An 18,739-nucleotide genomic window follows, 5' to 3' on the forward strand; every position below is an offset into this window, starting at 1 on the left:
CACAGGCACCACTCAAGCACTGGGGGGATATAGAAGACCCAGACCATACACTTCCTACAAAGGAAAGCTAGTCATTGACTCTGGGCATCCTGGCACACATGAGCCAATACAGCTGCTGTGCCTACGCAATGACCGCCAAGTTGCCTGTATTATTACAAGTTCTGATTACTAGGTGGCCACCCTGCTGGATCCCTGCTACAAGCACAATGTACCATCCTTATTTCCGTCCTTGGACTGGGATTGCAAAATGTGTGAATACAAGCACACGCTGGTAGCAAAATTATTTATGACTTGTCACTTGACAGCGGGGACTCAGTGGAAGAACAAGGCAAGAGGCCGAGAAGGAAGTCACTATCGCATCTGGGTCACTGCCAGCACCTTGGAAGACATATCAGCAGGAGGCAGCGTTTCTGCAACTTGGTGGAAGAGTATTTGTCCACACGGCTCCACATTATAATTGATAGGTCTTCCCCATTTAACTTTTGGGTCTTCAAATTAAACACATGGCCTGAGCTTGCCGTTTACGCCTTGAAGGTGCTGGCCTGCCTTGCGGCAAGTGTACTGTCTGAACATATGTTTAGCACAGCAGGGGTTGTCACCACAGACAGGCGCATCTGCCTGTCCACAGCCAATGTGGGCAAGCTCTCATTCATTAAAATGAAGCAGGCATGGATCACAAAGGACTTGTTCCTACCTTGGCTGACTAGACAACTATACCAGCTGCACCAAGGCATGGCTAGAGTTTATTTGTTGAATTTTGTGGCCTCCCCCACCAAAAAAAATATCATTTTTCAAAAGGTGTTGGCTTCCTCCTCCTTGCTCTCTGCCACCTCCATCTCCACTTCCCCTTCATCCTCCACTTGGACCTCGGCCTATTGGTTCAAGATAATACTTTCTTTTTGTATTTAATTTCTGCTATTTTCACTAGTTACTCTTAAAAAAATATTTTTAAAAAAGTGTTGGACTGTTATATCTACATCACTTTGTGTACCTCATCCTCGACTTGGACTTCGGCCTACTGGTTCAAGATAATTGTTTGTTTTTTTATTTTATTGTTTGTTATTTCCATAAGTTCCCCTTCAAAATTAAAAAAACATATCAAAGAAAGATAAGAATAACAAAAAAAACTGTTCTGGCTTCTTCCTACTTCTCCTTTTACACATACATCATCAGAGGTTTATCTAACAATAGAGTCTTGCGTGGTGAGGTTGCATACAGGGTATGGAGGTTGACTGCATTACTAATTGTTTTCTTTGAAACAATTGTACCTACTGATACTGAATCTAGGTCTTTTTGTAGTTCTCCACAAGTGGCCTTTGGATCTTGGACAACTCTTCTTATAATTCTTTTCACTCCTATGTCTTAAATCTTGCGGAGAGCACCTGGTCCTGGCCACTTTATGGTGAAATGGTGTTCTTTCCACTTCTGGATTATGGCCCCAACAGTGCTCACATTACATTTAAAACAGACAAATATATAAATAAATCCTCTTTATGTCCTAGGAGATCAGTCATATAGTATATTTCCTTCTCCTCTTCACTGTACTGATTTGTGAGGCCATAAGACAATTGATTGCAGCAGAAGCCCCTTGCTGTGTCCTCTCTAGTAAGAAAAAAGATGACTAATTACTTCAATAACTGGCTAGGGCGTTCATTAGACAAAAGCTGAAAAATAAACTGATCAACAGGAGATTCCTCCTTTGTTTAGGATTTTAAGATAAGCATCATAAAGATAATTCTGCAGACTAATAATCAGTGAAGGAAATTTTTCATGCTGTCTGGGTTTTCCCTGGGAAGACGTCCTGCAGCAATAGCAACCATAACTAACCTGGTGATCTCTTTAGATAATTATTGCCCTCACTGCTACATTACAGAGGCTAGTGATTGACTGCACCAGTCACGCTGGTAGTTGAGGGCATTATAGTTACAGCATAGATTGTCAGGGAGCAGTGGCAGATTTATCAGATACTAGCTGAAGAGCCCGGCGTTGCCTGGGCATAGTAACCTACTGTGGTTAGTTATAACTAGAGTTGAGCGATACCGTCCGATACTTCAAAGTATCGTATCGGATGGTATCGGCCGATCTTTAAAAAAAGTATCGGTATCGCCGATTCCGATACCGGAAGTCCCATTCAAGTCTATGGGACTTCCGGTATCGGAATAAGAAAAACCCTTTCCTGCCCTTGTACAGCCTCTCTGGGGTCTGTACGGGCCTTTCGGGGGGCTGTGCCGGCCTGCCAGGGGGTCTGTGCAGGCTCCGGTGGTCTGTGCCGGCCTGCCGGGGGGCTGTGCCGGCCTGCCGGTGGTCTGTGCAGGCTCCGGTGGGCTGTGCCGGCCTGCCGGGGGGCTGTGCAGGCTCCGGGGGGCTGTTCCGGCCTGCCGGGGGGCTGTGCCGGCCTGCCGGTGGTCTGTGCAGGCTCCGGGGGGCTGTGCCGGCCTGCCGGGGGGCTGTGCCGGCCTGCCGGTGGTCTGTGCAGGCTTCGGGGGTCTGTGCAGGCATCGTCCGATGGGACTACAAGTCCCATCGGGCGATGCCTGCTACCATGACAGTGATTGACACATTAGCCAATGATGGGACAGTAATAGTCCTATCATCCGGCTAATGTGTTGAATGTAAAAAAAAAAAAAAAAAAAATTACATGCTACATACATACAACATGCATACTACATACATGCTACATTCATACTACATACTACATACATGCTACATACATGCTACATTCATACTACATAAATACTACATGCAACATACATACTACATATATACTACATGCATGCTACATACATACTGCATGCTACATACATACTACATGCTACATACATACCACATATATACTACATACATACTACATACATACTACATGCATGCTACATGCATGCTACATGCTACATACATAACACATATATACTACATGCATGCTACATACATAGTACATGCTACATGCATGCTACATACATACTACATGCTACATACTACATATATACTACATGCATGCTACATACATACTACATGCTACATACTACATATATACTACATGCATGCTACATACATACTACATGCTACATACATACTACATATATACTACATGCATGCTACATACATACTACATGCTACATACATACTACATATATACTACATGCATGCTACATACATACTACATGCTACATACATACTACGTATATACTACATGCATGCTACATACATACTACATGCTACATACATACCACATACATACTACATACATGCTACATGCTACATATATACTACATATATACTACATGCATGCTACATACATACTACATGCTACATACATACTACATATATACTACATACATACTACATACATACTACATGCTACATACATACTACACATATACTACATGCATGCTACATACATACTACATGCTACATACATACCACATACATACTACATACATGCTACATGCTACATATATACTACATATATACTACATGCATGCTACATACATACTACATGCTACATACATACTACATATATACTACATACATACTACATACATACTACATGCATGCTACATACATACTACATACATACTACATGCTACATACATACCACATACATACTACATACATACTACATGCTACATACATTCATACATATATACTACATGCATGCTACATACATACTACATATATACTACATGCATGCTACATACATACTGCATGCTACATGCATGCTACATACATACTACATACATACTACATGCTACATACATACCACATATATACTACATACATACAATACATTCATACAATACATACATAGACATACAGTACATATAACATAGAGTAACATACTTACCAATACTTGTCACATTGTTCCCCGAAGCCATTGTCTTTTCCGGAATAAATATTAACATAACAAACCACAAAAATACTCACCCACGATCCGAAGCAGTCCACGAGTGTGTCCCACGACGATCTTGGGTAGAGAACTGCAGCATCAGCTGATGCTGCCGTTCTCTACGGGCTGCAGGAATCCAATGACGGAAGGTAGGTATCCTTCCGCACTGTATTCCTCCGCCACTTAAAAAAAAAAAAAGTCCCTAGTCTCACTTTATGCCATTGCTGTGTGGGAAATTCCCACACAGCAATGGCATAAAGTGAGACTAGGGACTTTTTTTTTTTTTAAGTGGCGGAGGAATACAGTGCGGAAGGATACCTACCTTCCGTCATTGGATTCCTGCAGCCCGTAGAGAACGGCAGCATCATCTGATGCTGCAGTTCTCTACCCAAGATCGTCGTGGGACACACTCGTGGACTGCTTCGGATCGTGGGTGAGTATTTTTGTGGTTTGTTATGTTAATATTTATTCCGGAAAAGACAATGGCTTCGGGGAACAATGTGACAAGTATTGGTAAGTATGTTACTCTATGTTATATGTACTGTATGTCTATGTATGTATTGTATGAATGTATTGTATGTATGTAGTATATATGTGGTATGTATGTAGCATGTAGTATGTATGTAGTATGTATGTAGCATGCATGTAGCATGCAGTATGTATGTAGCATGCATGTAGTATATATGTAGTATGTATGTAGCATGCATGTAGTATATATGTAGTATGTATGTAGCATGTATGTAGTATGTATGTGGTATGTATGTAGCATGTAGTATGTATGTAGCATGCATGTAGTATATATGTAGTATGTATGTAGCATGTAGTATGTATGTAGTATGTATGTGGTATGTATGTAGCATGTAGTATGTATGTAGCATGCATGTAGTATGTATGTAGTATGCATGTAGTATGCATGTAGTATGTATGTAGCATGTATGTGGTATGTATGTGGTATGTATGTAGCATGTAGTATGTATGTAGCATGCATGTAGTATTCATGTAGTATGTATGTAGCATGTAGTATGTATGTAGTATGTATGTAGTATGTATGTGGTATGTATGTAGCATGTAGTATGTATGTAGCATGCATGTAGTATGTATGTAGTATGTATGTAGTATATATGTAGTATGTATGTAGCATGTATGTGGTATGTATGTAGCATGTAGTATGTATGTAGCATGCATGTAGTATATATGTAGTATGTAGTATGTATGTAGTATGTATGTGGTATGTATGTAGCATGTAGTATGTATGTAGCATGCATGTAGTATGTATGTAGCATGCATGTAGTATGTATGTAGTATGCATGTAGTATGCATGTAGTATGTATGTAGTATGTATGTAGTATATATGTAGTATGTATGTAGCATGTATGTGGTATGTATGTAGCATGTAGTATGTATGTAGCATGCATGTAGTATATATGTAGTATGTAGTATTTATGTAGTATGTATGTGGTATGTATGTAGCATGTAGTATGTATGTAGCATGCATGTAGTATGTATGTAGCATGCATGTAGTATGTATGTAGCATGCATGTATGTATGTAGCATGCATGTAGCATGCATGTAGTATGTATGTAGTATGTATGTAGTATGTATGTAGCATGCAGCATGTATGTAGCATGTATGTAGCATGTATGTAGTATGTATGTAGTATATATGTAGTATGTATGTAGCATGTAGTATGTATGTAGCATGTAGTATGTATGTAGTATTTTTTTTTTTTAACATTTAACACATTAGCCGGATGATGGGACTACTACTGTCCCATCATTGGCTAATGTGTCAATCACTGTCATGGTAGCAGGCATCGCCAGATGGGACTTGTAGTCCCATCGGACAATGCTTGCACAGACCCCCGGACATCAGCACAGCCCCCCGGCAGGCCGGCACAGCCCCCCGGCAGGCCGGTACAGACCCCCACAGGGTGCACAGACCACCGGCAGGCCGGCACAGCCCCCCCGGCAGGCCGGTACAGACCCCCACAGGGTGCACAGACCACCGGCAGGCCGGCACAGCCCCCCGGCAGGCCGGTACAGACCCCCACAGGGTGCACAGACCACCGGCAGGCCGGCACAGCCCCCCGGCAGGCCGGTACAGACCCCGGGCAGTCCACACAGCCCCCCGGCAGGCCGGCACAGCCCCCCGGCAGGCCGGCAGAGACCCCCGGAAGGCCCGAAATGACGGCGCATCATGATGCGCACACACCGCGCATCATGATGACGTCAGGCTGTCAATCAACTGAACTTCCGATTCCGATGCCGAATTCCGATATTGAAAAAATATCGGAAGTCGGTATCGGAATTCCGATACAGCAAGTATCGGCCGATACCCGATACTTGCGGTATCGGAATGCTCAACACTAGTTATAACAAATTATAATGATTATATTGCACATAAAACATTTCACATCATATATTCAACTCTACAGATTTGCAACACAAATTAACTAAACGATTACCCAAGTATCCTCTCCTGTGTGATACTTTCTGCTGAGCTGTGTATCTAATCCTATCGTGTGTTACTGACTGCTCAGCTGTGTATCTAATCCTATACTGTGTGATACTGACTGCTGAGCAGTGTATCTATTCATATCCTGTGTGATACTGACTGCTGAGCCGTGAATATAATCCTATCATGTGTGTTACTGACTGCTGAGCTGTGTATCTAATCCTATCCTGTGTGATACTGACTGCTCAGCTGTGTATCTAATCCTATTCTGTGTGATACTGTCTGCTTAGCCGTGTATCTAATCCTATCCTGTGTGATACTGACTGCTGAGCCGTGTATCTAATCCTATCCTGTATGATACTGACTGTTGAGCTGTGTATCTAATCCTATCCTGTGTGATACTGACTGCTGAGCCGTGTATCTAATCCTATCCTGTGTGATACTGACTGCTGAGCCGTGTACCTAATCCTATCCTGTGTGTTACTGACTGCTGAGCTGTGTATCTAATCCTATCCTGCGTGATACTGACTACTCAGCCATGTATCTAATCCTATCCTGTGTGATACTGAATGCTGAGCTGTGTATCTATTCCTATCCTGTGTGATACTGACTGCTGAGCCTTGAATCTAATCCTATCCTGTGTGATACTGACTGCTGAGCCGTGTATCTAATCCTATCCTGTGTGATACTGGGCTCCCCCTGCAGTCTGTGTCAGAGGGTGGTCTGTGTTGGCACGGTAATAAATTGTGTTGTTTCCAGCTTTACAGAAGGACGATAACACCATAGAAATGATAAGAATAATAGGCCTCAGTTACCACAACTGTCTACAAAGAAAACTGTTGCTGATAGCAACCAATCACAGCTCATTTTTCATCTTTTAAACAGCTCTGGGGCAGCGTGGCGAGTTTTGAGTGGTGACTTTTGTGTTTTGACTTTTATGTGGCGAGGTTGGTGTATGTGTGTTGAAATGTGTGCTGAGGGTGGTATATGTGTTGAAGCATTTTGTGTGTGTGTTCATATCCCCGTGTGTGGTGAGTATCCCATGTCAGGGCCCCACCTTAGCAGCTGTACGGTATATACTCTTTGGCGCCATCGTTCTCATTCTTTAAGCCCCCCTTGTTCACATCTGGCAGCTGTCAATTTGCCTCAAACACTTTTCCTTTCACTTTTTCCCCATTATGTAGATAGGGGCAAAATTGTTTGGTGAATTGGAATGCACGGGGTTAAAATTTCACCTCACAACATTGCCTATGATGCTCTCGGGGTCCAGACGTTTGACTTTGCAAAATTTTGTGGCTGTAGCTGCGACGGTGCGGATGCCAAATCCCGGACATACACACACACATTGAGCTTTATATATTAGATGTAATGTGTCTTTACATTAGGATTTTTTCCCCTTGATAGAAATTTTTGAAAATCAGGAAACCTCTTAACTGTTTGTGCACATGATCGCTTTTTCAAGCGGAATCCGCTCTGACTCCCACCTGAAAAAAGGCTCGCTCAACACCAAACAGAATGAACATATTAATTTTTATGCAAAAATGACTTGCTTTTCAGTGTTTTTTATCCACTTAGGTTTCCAAAGAGTTAAACAAAGAGTGCTGACCTTTTGTAAGAGGAAGCAGTAATACCCCTGTAGAGCTCTTTCAGGATGTGACCATAGTGAGGAAAGACTGCCATCTGCTGGCCAGGCACATTCAGATGGAACCAATTTGTACTTGAAAAGTTGCAAGGGGAGCAGCTTTGTGTGCTGGACTTGGTCAGGTGACTCGCAAGACAGAGAGTCCTGGAATATAAAAGCCCTGCACACCAAACCACAGGCAGATTTGCAGCCAAGAAAGAGAAGACCAGATACGTACCAGGGATGGTACTAAGGTCAGAGTGACAAGCCTCAGCAGGAAGACAAGGTTCAGACTACGTCTGCAAAAACCCAAAGTTCGAACTGCGCTGGTCAATATGAGGACCTACACCCTATACCAGTCAAGAGCCAGAGACCAAACGTTGGCTGTCAAGAGCCGAGCCCCAGGAGACAATGACTAGAGAAACATGCTTGCGATTGCAGAGACACTTGCAGTTTTAACATACGGTACCGAGGTTGGCTGGGGTCAGGACAACAGATTGGGAAGGGGCCGGTTGGTACTTGGGATGCTCAATGGGCTTTAATAGATTTCATCAGAGGAACTTGCAGCCTAGCAGGAAAACCCGGTGATCCCTGCTAGGGCCAGCGTTAAAGATAAAACGTAAGTGGTAACTCCCGTGAATGGGCGTAGCACCTCCATGAAGAGGAAATTAGTAATATATAGTAAAGATCTTTGTTGATATTTCACTTGTATCGTTATTTGGTTTATTGTTTGACTTGCCTTGTTATCTCCAACTGTCTAGAGTTACTTAAATTACAATTGTATTTAATTAGAATTAAATTGTTCCTCTGATTGATTCTTACCTTGTGTCATCTGTCTGTTGCACCCAGTTGCCTGCATTACATCTGGCATAGTCAGCAGGATGCAATATTCAAACACAGATGGCAGACCAGTCTGACCGAGCCCATCAAGGGAAATATACCTTTAGGGGCTATACTCAGTAATCTTTCCAAATTCATGGGGAGCAGCGTATCACTATGGGACTTGGTAGAGACTAAAGAGCATACTGTGCATGTACCCCCTGACTCCTTCCATTCAAGTCAAGTTAGCCCCCTTACCCTTGACGGTGAGACTCAGCAGATAGTTATGTACCGCCCACCTAGGGACTGTGACACTGAGGATAAAGTGATGAAAACATTAGAGGACATGCACGGTGACACTATGGACCTAGGGTGGTTTCAGCAGGTCCAAGGGGAAGGTGAGACAGTAGCTCAGTATGTTGATGCATTGCAAGGAGTGATGACCCATATAACCAAGAAAGTCTAGAGTCCTGGAAAGAGAGGCCCCTGACCTGAAAAGCATGGTTTGGATCCATGAAATGGCCACCCCTGAGTCAACGCACACTGAGCACGACTGGGTCCAGGAGATATGTAAAAAAAATGGGATATCCAAGGTGAGCTGTGTAGTGTCAAGGGGACCCTGCTGGCATTCCCCCACCTGTCCTCACAGCCCAACGTGACTGGAGGCCAGAGTGCGAAAGCCGTTTCTCCCGAGTCCTGCCACGCCACGTACGCAGCCCATCAATGGAACGTGAGCCAGAGTGTTGGACTTGTGTTGGAAGAGGACACGTCTCAAGAAAGAAAGGAGAAGGAAGCGCCCATTAAACTGATGAGCCCAATGGTTGGGGAGCATACCATGGGGTTTAGAACCTCAGAGGGAGAAGAAACTCTGAGGATATTGTCACCGATAGACCCATTACCTGGGCTGAATTCCATGGGCAGCTCATCCGCTGCTTGATGGACACGGGGTATGAAATGACCACTATGTCTGAGGAGTGATTCCATAGTCACTTTCCTGAAGTTGCCTGCTCCAGAAAAGAACACACCATCCGACTGGTGGTGGCCAATCAACTGTCTATCCTAATGGTGGGAGTAGTGTGGATGCTTGTACGGTTGTTCGGAAAATATCAGGGCTGAAGAGGAATAGAGCTGGTGAAGAGGTCCAGAGGAGGAGGACCTATTGTAACTCATTAATGTATTAAAAGAAGTGGGACAATTCTTGACCGATGGCCCGGACAAAACAACTGTATCCGTGCTACCTGTGATCCAGTCAGTAATAAGGCAACTTGTGCGAGTCAGACAAATTCAGAAGTTACCCGCTGCCTCCCAGCTTCTCGGTAAAGTGTTGGTAACTCTAGAAGCCACAATGATACTGCCGTTGGGACATACTATACTCACTAAGCTGGTACTGGCCCATGTATCCTTAGAGGTGTGTAAATTGAACCAATAGAGGGGAACGAAGCAATCTCTGGATTATTGGTTGCCATACCCTGGCCATCATATGACAGGGATGAGTACCTGTGCAATGTATAAACTTGAGTGGACCAAGTTTGTAGTTGATGACCCGACAAGAAGTGGCTGGAGTTTGCATAATGCCGGACGATCTCACCAGAGCTGATGCTATAGAACTAACACCTGTAGGAGGAGATCCATGGACCTTGTTGGTGTCGCTCGATTGTCAAAAGGGCAGAAGCGAACCACTAGCTGAACATCACTTCTTGGAACAGATGGAGGCCAACTTCACAGAATTCTTTTCAAGGCAAGTTGGACAGGTTGAACAGTTATTACAGTGGTATTGGGGGGTGTTTGCACGACACGAGTAAGACTTTGGGTGCACCCAGGCTATTCAGTATGAGATTCCTATAGGAACCACTGCTCCCATTTGAGAGAGGTACAGTATAAGCAGATCTCACATCAGATGTATCAGGAGGTGAAAGAACTGCTGGCACACATGCTGTGCAATGGAGTGATCCACGAGAGTCAGTGTCTCTGGGCGGCCCCCATTGTGTTAGTTCGGGAAAAAAATGGTACTCTGAAGTTCTTTGTGGATTACTGGAGGCTGAACGTATGTACGGTGCAGGACTCCTATCCCTTGCTCAGAATCAAGGGGTCTCTAGCTGCGTTGGGAAAAGCCAAATTTTTTTCATCCCTTTTTAACGATCCATCTCTCGGATATTGGGAGATCAGGCTCCGTCTGACCGCAGTCATTCCTCTGTTTCCCACAATCTTTCTTACCCTGTCCAAATACCAGTACAAGATTTCCTACTGATCTAAGTCCCAGAACATGCATGCAGACACCCTGTCCCGGGTCACCTAGAATTAAATCACTCAATAAAGTCCAAAAATCAAATAGACTACCAGGTATTTCATAAGACCCAAGACATACACCACAATTCACCCCTACTAGTGTATAGGAGAAATGAAGTGAAGTACCATAAAGGTTAAAATTATTTTTTATTGAAACATCTTTAAAAATAAGTACAGCAAGAAAGGTGCAAGTACAAAAAGAGAGGGATTTATTGCCATACCATGTGATGCCAAAAACAGCAGTAATATGCATGTAATTTAATTACAGATGCCCTATAGTTCATTCCCAATAAATACACACCATGAAAAATCAATGGTTTACGGAACTAATTAAATACCTGTATTAAGCCTCAATTACTAAGATTACACCAGCCAGGAATAGTGAAAGCCAATAGTTTGCTGAAAGTTCCCCGAAGAAACCTTGTATCTATACCAGTAGCACTTAGACCTAACAATCGTCATAAGGTGAAGTGCGGTTCATAGGGGTCTATATTGCACTATAAAACAGTGTCATTACCTGGATGGTTCGCTGTTTGCTCACATGCAAGACGTCCCTCTGCCCCGACGCGCATTTCGCTTTCGCTTCTTCGGGAGTGCTGTACTTATTTTTAAAGATGTTTCAATAAAAATTAATTTTAACCTTTATGGTACTTCACTTCATTTCTCCTATACACTAGTAGGGGTGAATTGTGGTATATGTCCCGGGTCACCTAGGCCGATCCGAAGAGAGACGAACTGTATTGTATCTTCGCGATCGATAAGTTCTGAATGACGTCATATCATCTACAAGGGAATAGGGCCTGTGAACGCTTCAACCAGGCCATGTTACAAATGTTGTGGACCCTGGAAGAGGACAAGAAGATGAAGTGGACTGAATTTGTGTCTGAGTTGGTGTGGGTCTCTAACAATTCAGTCCATGAGACAACCGGCTTCATTCCCTATATCCTGTTGTTTGGGCAAAGCGGATGAGAGATTATTGAACTGGAGCTGGATTCAAAGGACCCCTGTCAGTGCAGTAGTCCAAGTACCAGGATAAGAGAACACTGACACCAGACAGTAAGGAAGTTGGTAGAGCAAAATTTTCAGGAGGTGGAGCACTCAGGTCGACCCCAGATGTTAAGTGGGCAATTCCAGCTAGGGGACCATGTGCTGGTGTGAGCCAAGTGACAGAGAAACAAGCTGGATCACTGCTGGGAAGCAGTACCCTACTGAGTAGTGAGGAAGATCTACCCAGATAACTCCGTCCATGAGGGCCGGCCTGAGGAAAATGATGGAGCATTGCCCCGGGTGCTGCACCAAAACATGCTGCGGCCCTTTTCTTCTGAAGCAGAGAAGTGTCCCGAGGCTAGGTCCCCAACTGGGGTGGCCAAAGTTATCCAAAGGGGAGTCCCAGAGGAGAAGGAAGGATGGTTTACAGTGAGTTCACCAGAGAGGCCCATGCCGCTCTTGATTGGGACAGAGAATGAACCAGAAGTTGACTTGCAATCTCAGGTGGCTGAGTCTCCATATTTTCCAGTCCTGCCATTACAGGAAGAGCCTTGCAGGACTGAGCGGGCCAAAGTCAGAGTTCCTCCTAATCGGTATGCCCAAGATGAATTTGTCTGGTCACAGATACAGCAGAAAACCTTGGAGTGTGCTCAACTGTTGGCTGAACTTGGGTTCCCTGTGGGGAAATTTCGACCACGCAATGATTCCTCTCGCCCAAGGACTGGTGAGCTAAAAGGGGGAGGATTGCAAGAGGAAACAGTGATATCCCAGAAGAGCCCTTGTGGGATGTGAACATAGTGAGGAAAGACTGCAGTGTGTTGGCTGGGCGCAATCAGAACCAATTTGTATCAGAAGAATTGCAGGAGGGCAGCTTCGTGTGTTGGACCTGGTCAGGTGACTCACAGGACAGAGTTCTGGGATATAAAAGCCATGCATGCCAACCTGCAGGCAGGTTTGGTGCCAAGAGAGAGAAGCAGACTTGGACCAGGGTTGGCGCTGAGGCCAGCGTATCAAGCCTCAGCAGTAAGTCTGAGCCACCAGGGTGGCATTTACTGCCTAACAAGGTTCGGACTACGGCTGCAAACAACCAGAGTTCCTACTGTGGTGGTCAAGACCAGGACCTGTGGCCTATGCCGTTCAAGTCCCAGAGACCAGACATTACCTGTCAAGAGCCGAGCCCCAGTCCTCTCCGCTCCAGGACCACCAGACATTCGCTGATAGTCAAGCAGCAAAGATCCCCGAGGTTTCAACGACTAGAGAGGCACGCCTGCGATTGCAGAGGCGTTCAATTCCAGTTTTAACATACAGTACCCGGTCAGGACAACAGGTTGGGAGGGGTCCAGTTGGTGCTTATGAGGCTCAATGCGCTTAAATAAACTTCATCAGAGAGACTTGCAGCTGAGTTGGAAAACCCGATGACCCCCGCTAGGACCAGAGTTAATCCTACTTGGTAACTCCTATGAATGGGCGTGGCACCTTCATGAAGAGGACATTAGTATTATATAGTGAAGAACTTTCATTTCTATTTCACTCAAATCGCTATTTGTCTAAAATTACTGCACAGTACTTTTGTATTTAAACAGAATTACTGTACAGGGTAAGCTGTGGACTGCCTTTGTCAGGGTGGGAGCAAATGGGGACTCCAGGGAGAAATATCTTCTATAGGGACCTCACAGGCTGACTTCTAACTAATATGTGGTGCTATGGAGTGCCACTGTGTAGCTGAACATCCCATGAGCCTGACACAGCAAAAAATGGCTGAGAAAGTTCCTTGTTAATATGAACTGTTTAACTGGATTGTGATAGCTATGTATTCCTTTAATTTAGGACATTACATCATCTGATGTAGGATGTAAGCCCGCAAGGGCAGGGTCCTCTCCACTCTCTACCTGACACCATGGAATCAATGGTGCTATAAAAAACAATAATAATAAAATGTATATTGTATTGCTCAACCTGATATTTAATGGGTTTGAATGCTCCTTGTGAACACATACGGTTTGATTATACTGAGGTACCAATTGTATAATGAATGTTGATTCTATTGTAGTTAAAGCATTATAGAATGCTGTAGTTAAGCCCTGAAAGGCGGTGGCCGTAACTCGTATCGGCCAAACCTGGTGACAGGTTCCCTTTAAATGACCACTATCAACATTCCCTGAAATATGGGTCTCTACCCATTGATGTGAACCATTGATTTTACATTTTATGGATAGATGTTGACCACTGTCAAGACCTTGATGTTCAAATATATGCACTCAATAGTTGGAGTATATGCTTTGCTTGTTGTTCTTTCCAGTCACTTGCTTCAGGGAAAAGGAGCATCATGATTGCCTCTTGTATATTGGGTTTCACCTCTTTTCTCTGTTTGAACAATGTGCTATTATTTTATTAATTATTGAAGTTACATTATAAAAAAGATGCCATTTTTGGCTCCTTTTTTGCTGATGCTTTCGAGTCGTTTTTAAACTGTAATTAAAAAATAAAAAGATTCTTCATTGTTAAATGGAATAAAAAGAACTATAAGTGATAAAGTCAATAAAAAAGACGCCGCAAAAAAAGGTGGAAAAACACTAGAAAAAAAAGTTGACCCTCAAAAATGTTGATGAAATGACCAGAAAATTACCAAAAAAAGGTCTAAAAAATAGATTTTATGAAAAAAAAACTCTGACATTTCCTTAAGTATCTTCCTTTTGAAAAACTCAGAGAATTTGCCTGCCAGAAAAAGATATGTGCACATGCCCTTAGGTTTCTTGGAGACTAAAATCTCTTTGGCTTGTCTTCTCCTCAGGCCATATGTTTTCCGTACACAAAAAGCACAGTCAGGAAACCTATGTATCAACATTGTCTGTGTGTAAGTGTTCTATAACTGAAGACAGCCAACACAAGGAAATTTTATCATTTATCTCAACAAAACACATAATGACAGTTACATACACAATATTTCAGATTTTTTCCCCTTTTCTTAGATATTATGAGGCGGCACACCTGGTCTTCTTTTGCTACGCTTCAAGTCACAATTTTTATGAATGCCAATATATAAGAACAATAACTGCTTGAAAGGCAGATGGACGCTAACGAAATCCACACGCAAAATCAGATAGGCCTGTGGTGAGCCTGCAAAGCTGGTCATCATTCTTACCCCAGGATGTAATCAGGTGCAGCATTCTTTGGCAAACCACTCACATCCACAGGATGATCATAATGTAAGAAATGTGAACTATAAAACTATAGCAAGACTAGGAGATGAAACTTATACACACTGATAAATGAACACAGGAACACATTTGGGTGGTGTCCATGCATTTAGCTCCATGTATGTATGCATGTATATGATATGTATATACAATCGACCTGCATGAGTTCCGCGAGGACCACTGTTTTTGGAGGCTGGGGAAAGAGCGCTCTTTGTAAAGACAAAGTCAAACAAGCCAGTTTCCTTTCATGCGTCACCTCTTTGGTCCACTCTTGAAACCTGAGGTTGATTTGGATTGCGAGATAGGTTAATTCATCTAAAGAGGCCAGGATGTCACATCTAATCAATTCATTCTTGGTCCTTTCCAGAAGGCGGCTACCAAAGCTTTGTCATTCCATCCAAGTTCGGAAGGCAAGGTGTGGTCCCGGACATTCTCCCTGATGCAGTCTGAGCAGGGAAGATGGAGTGGAGAAAGCACTAAGAGGTTCGTCAAGGACCTTATGCAAGGTTCCCAAGAAGACCTGTAGTTCCATGCTCACAGGATCCCCTCTCTCTCACACGGGATTAAACCTTCACCTGCAAGATGGGACATCAGGAATGCCACTTTCACATGATCAGTAGAGAACTGATGAGCCAAAAATTCATTGTGCAAGGTGTTCAAGAATACACAGCACTGCTTAGGGTCCCCAATGTATCGTGGAGGAGCCAATAAGCGGAGATTAGCTCCTGGGGTATAGGTCACAGTCAGAGGTTAGAGTATCCATCCGGGTATTAACAGTTCTCAAATATGACAAAAAAAATTTCTTGCTGATCACTCTAATAGAAGAGTTCTTGGTACAGGTCCGAGGCCTGGGGGATCTTGGGATCAGCAGAATCCATAGTCTGAGCAAACTGTCACACGTGGAGGTGCTGCATGGGGTGCGTGGACCCACTGTGCCATAGGGCCGGACCTGCCTATGAAGGGGCATAGCTAAGTGGCTACCTGGTGTTCACTAGAGCTCCTGATGGTGGAGACAGACTGGGCTGCAGGTAGCCACCAGATACCACTCCTACACAAGCATCAGTACTGCAGCTGTCGATCCCAGGGACAAGTGGGGAGGTACTGTATGGACAGCTTGGATGTTGAAGATGGGTTCTTCTTCACACTCATAGATGTCAGGAAATAGTTCGAGAGCGGGCCGCACTAGTACAAGGGACAACAGAAGCAGGAGTGGCCGCACTGGGACCAGAGGACCGGGTACAAATACCGCAGACACGGTTTCAGGCTTAGGATACCACCAAAATGGTCACAGGAACATGGACAAATTATGCAAAGTTAACAGGAACACAGTATATGGGAATAACTTTAACAGACTAGGAGTGGGGGAGCTGGCAGCATACAGTTGCACACACCAATGAAAACTAAGAAAACTATAGGGTTTGCTTAGCCATTGGCTGGGAGACACCTTGCAGGTGATTATTTTAACAAAATGCCTCCCAGCTATTGCCATGTGTGTGTGCTGCCCCTTTAAGTGCAGAGGAGCATGCGCGTACTAGGCACACCGCTCTAACACAGTGGGGCGCGCACAGAAGAGGAGGAAACAGCTTCCGAGGATGCTGCAGCTGTCAAGGCAGTTCTTAAGCCGGCATCTCCGCATGATGAGAGGAGGGGAACCATGCAGAGGTGTTGGAAGACACTACAAATACACTAGAGAGGCATAAACAAGGCCATGGCTTATTCTGCTAATAGGTGGCCATGAGGGAAGAAGATCTCCTTTCCTCAACCTCGAATCTACTAAAATGTTAGTGCATACTCTCATCATCTCCCGCCTCGACGGATGCAATATCCTTGTCCCTGGCTTCCCAACTAACAATCTCCCCACTCTCCAGTCTGCCTTTAACTCTGTTGCTGATTAATCCACCTCTCCCATTGCTATCCCTCTGCCAATCCCTTCACTGGCTTCCAATTTCCCAAAAAATCCAGTTTACACTAACAATGACTTACAAGGCTGTCCATAAGAAGTCTCCTGCGTATATCTTCCCATTCGTAATCTCTGGTCTTCACAATACCTTCCTCTCTCCTCCACTCTAGTATGTTCTTAACTCTCCTCTTAACTCTCCTCTGTGATGTATATACAGCAGTCCCAGAGTCTCCTGTGTGATGTATATTCAGCAGTCACTCTGTCTCCTAGGTGATCTATATACAGCTGTCTCAGCGGCCTCTATGTGATACAGCAGTCTCAGTGTCTTCTATGTGATGTATATACAGCAGTCCCAGAGATACTGCACCTCCTCCTGAGGTGTGGTACCCCACCTGTTATGATGAGTCACCGAAGGAGGAAAAAAACAAAATACCAGCTAAGTCCAGAAAAACCAGAGAGGTTGGCAGCTATCGTATTGCAGACCCCTGAACCTATCCACAACAACTAGCAGTAGCCGAGGGGGGTTCCTACGGTGCCCTAGACCCCTCGATCACAGCCGGAGAACTATATAGCCTAAAGACAGAAAGGGGAAAAACTAAACTGCCCCAGAGCAGACCCCCAAAGCAAAAGGCAGCCCCCAACATATAATGACGGTGAAGCAAGATGAAAACACTAACACAGATAGAAAGATAGTTTGAGCAAATGATGGGGCCCAAGCTAACTACATAGGACAGGATAGGAAAGCTGCTGTCTGCCATCCGCAAAAACCCTATCAAAATGAGCCAACCGACTGATAGGAAAAACAGGCCCTGAAGTCGCTAGGCTTCAAAAGACTATATCAGCACTCAGGTATATTCTGAAGACAGAGCAAAATATCAACAGATCAGAGACAAAAATGGAGTTCAGCTCACCCCCGGCCGGGGATGGCAGAACTCCCAAAAAACAAGGCAAAACAAAAACCAAACTGAAGAGTACAAAGCAGAGCAGAAAAACTTAGCTTTGAGATGCAGGAATCAGACTGGTCTCCAAGCATCCAGCAGGAAAATCACCAGCCAGGAAGAAGGGTGTCAGCAGCCTTATATCCAGTCCTCAATTCCAGCCACCCAGTCATCATCTAGCTGCCCATGTGTTTGGTAATCAGCCTCACTACCTTCCTTCACCAGAGGAGGGAGTTCATCAGACCTCAATGGTGAAGGGAAAAATGAACTCACAACACCCACCATTCCGGTAAGGTGTAGACACCTGACCACACTCCAACACCTGCATCCCACACAACACAGTAGTGTAGCAAAGCACCGTTTGGTGGCTCCCTGCTTGGAACACGAAGCGTGCTGGGAGGCGGGTGGAGTTTAGTCTGCACTAAAAGAGCGGGAAGAGTTGAGGATTCAGTCAGTTGGTGAGTTAGTGAGTCTGACAGAGTCAGAGGTGGAGAGTAGATCTCCTGAGTGGGATGGATGAAGGAAGTGCTGCAGCCGACCTCAGTGACCGCTATATAAAAATAAAGATTATTGTTTATTATTATATTGTTAGCATATGATTTTTTGAGCCCCAAAAATTTAGCCAACAAATAATTAAAAAACTAGCAATAGCAT

This window comes from Dendrobates tinctorius, unplaced genomic scaffold (genome assembly GCF_039654945.1).
Source record: "Dendrobates tinctorius isolate UK_male_01 unplaced genomic scaffold, ASM3965494v1 ptg000128l, whole genome shotgun sequence".
Classification (NCBI taxonomy): domain Eukaryota; kingdom Metazoa; phylum Chordata; class Amphibia; order Anura; family Dendrobatidae; genus Dendrobates; species Dendrobates tinctorius.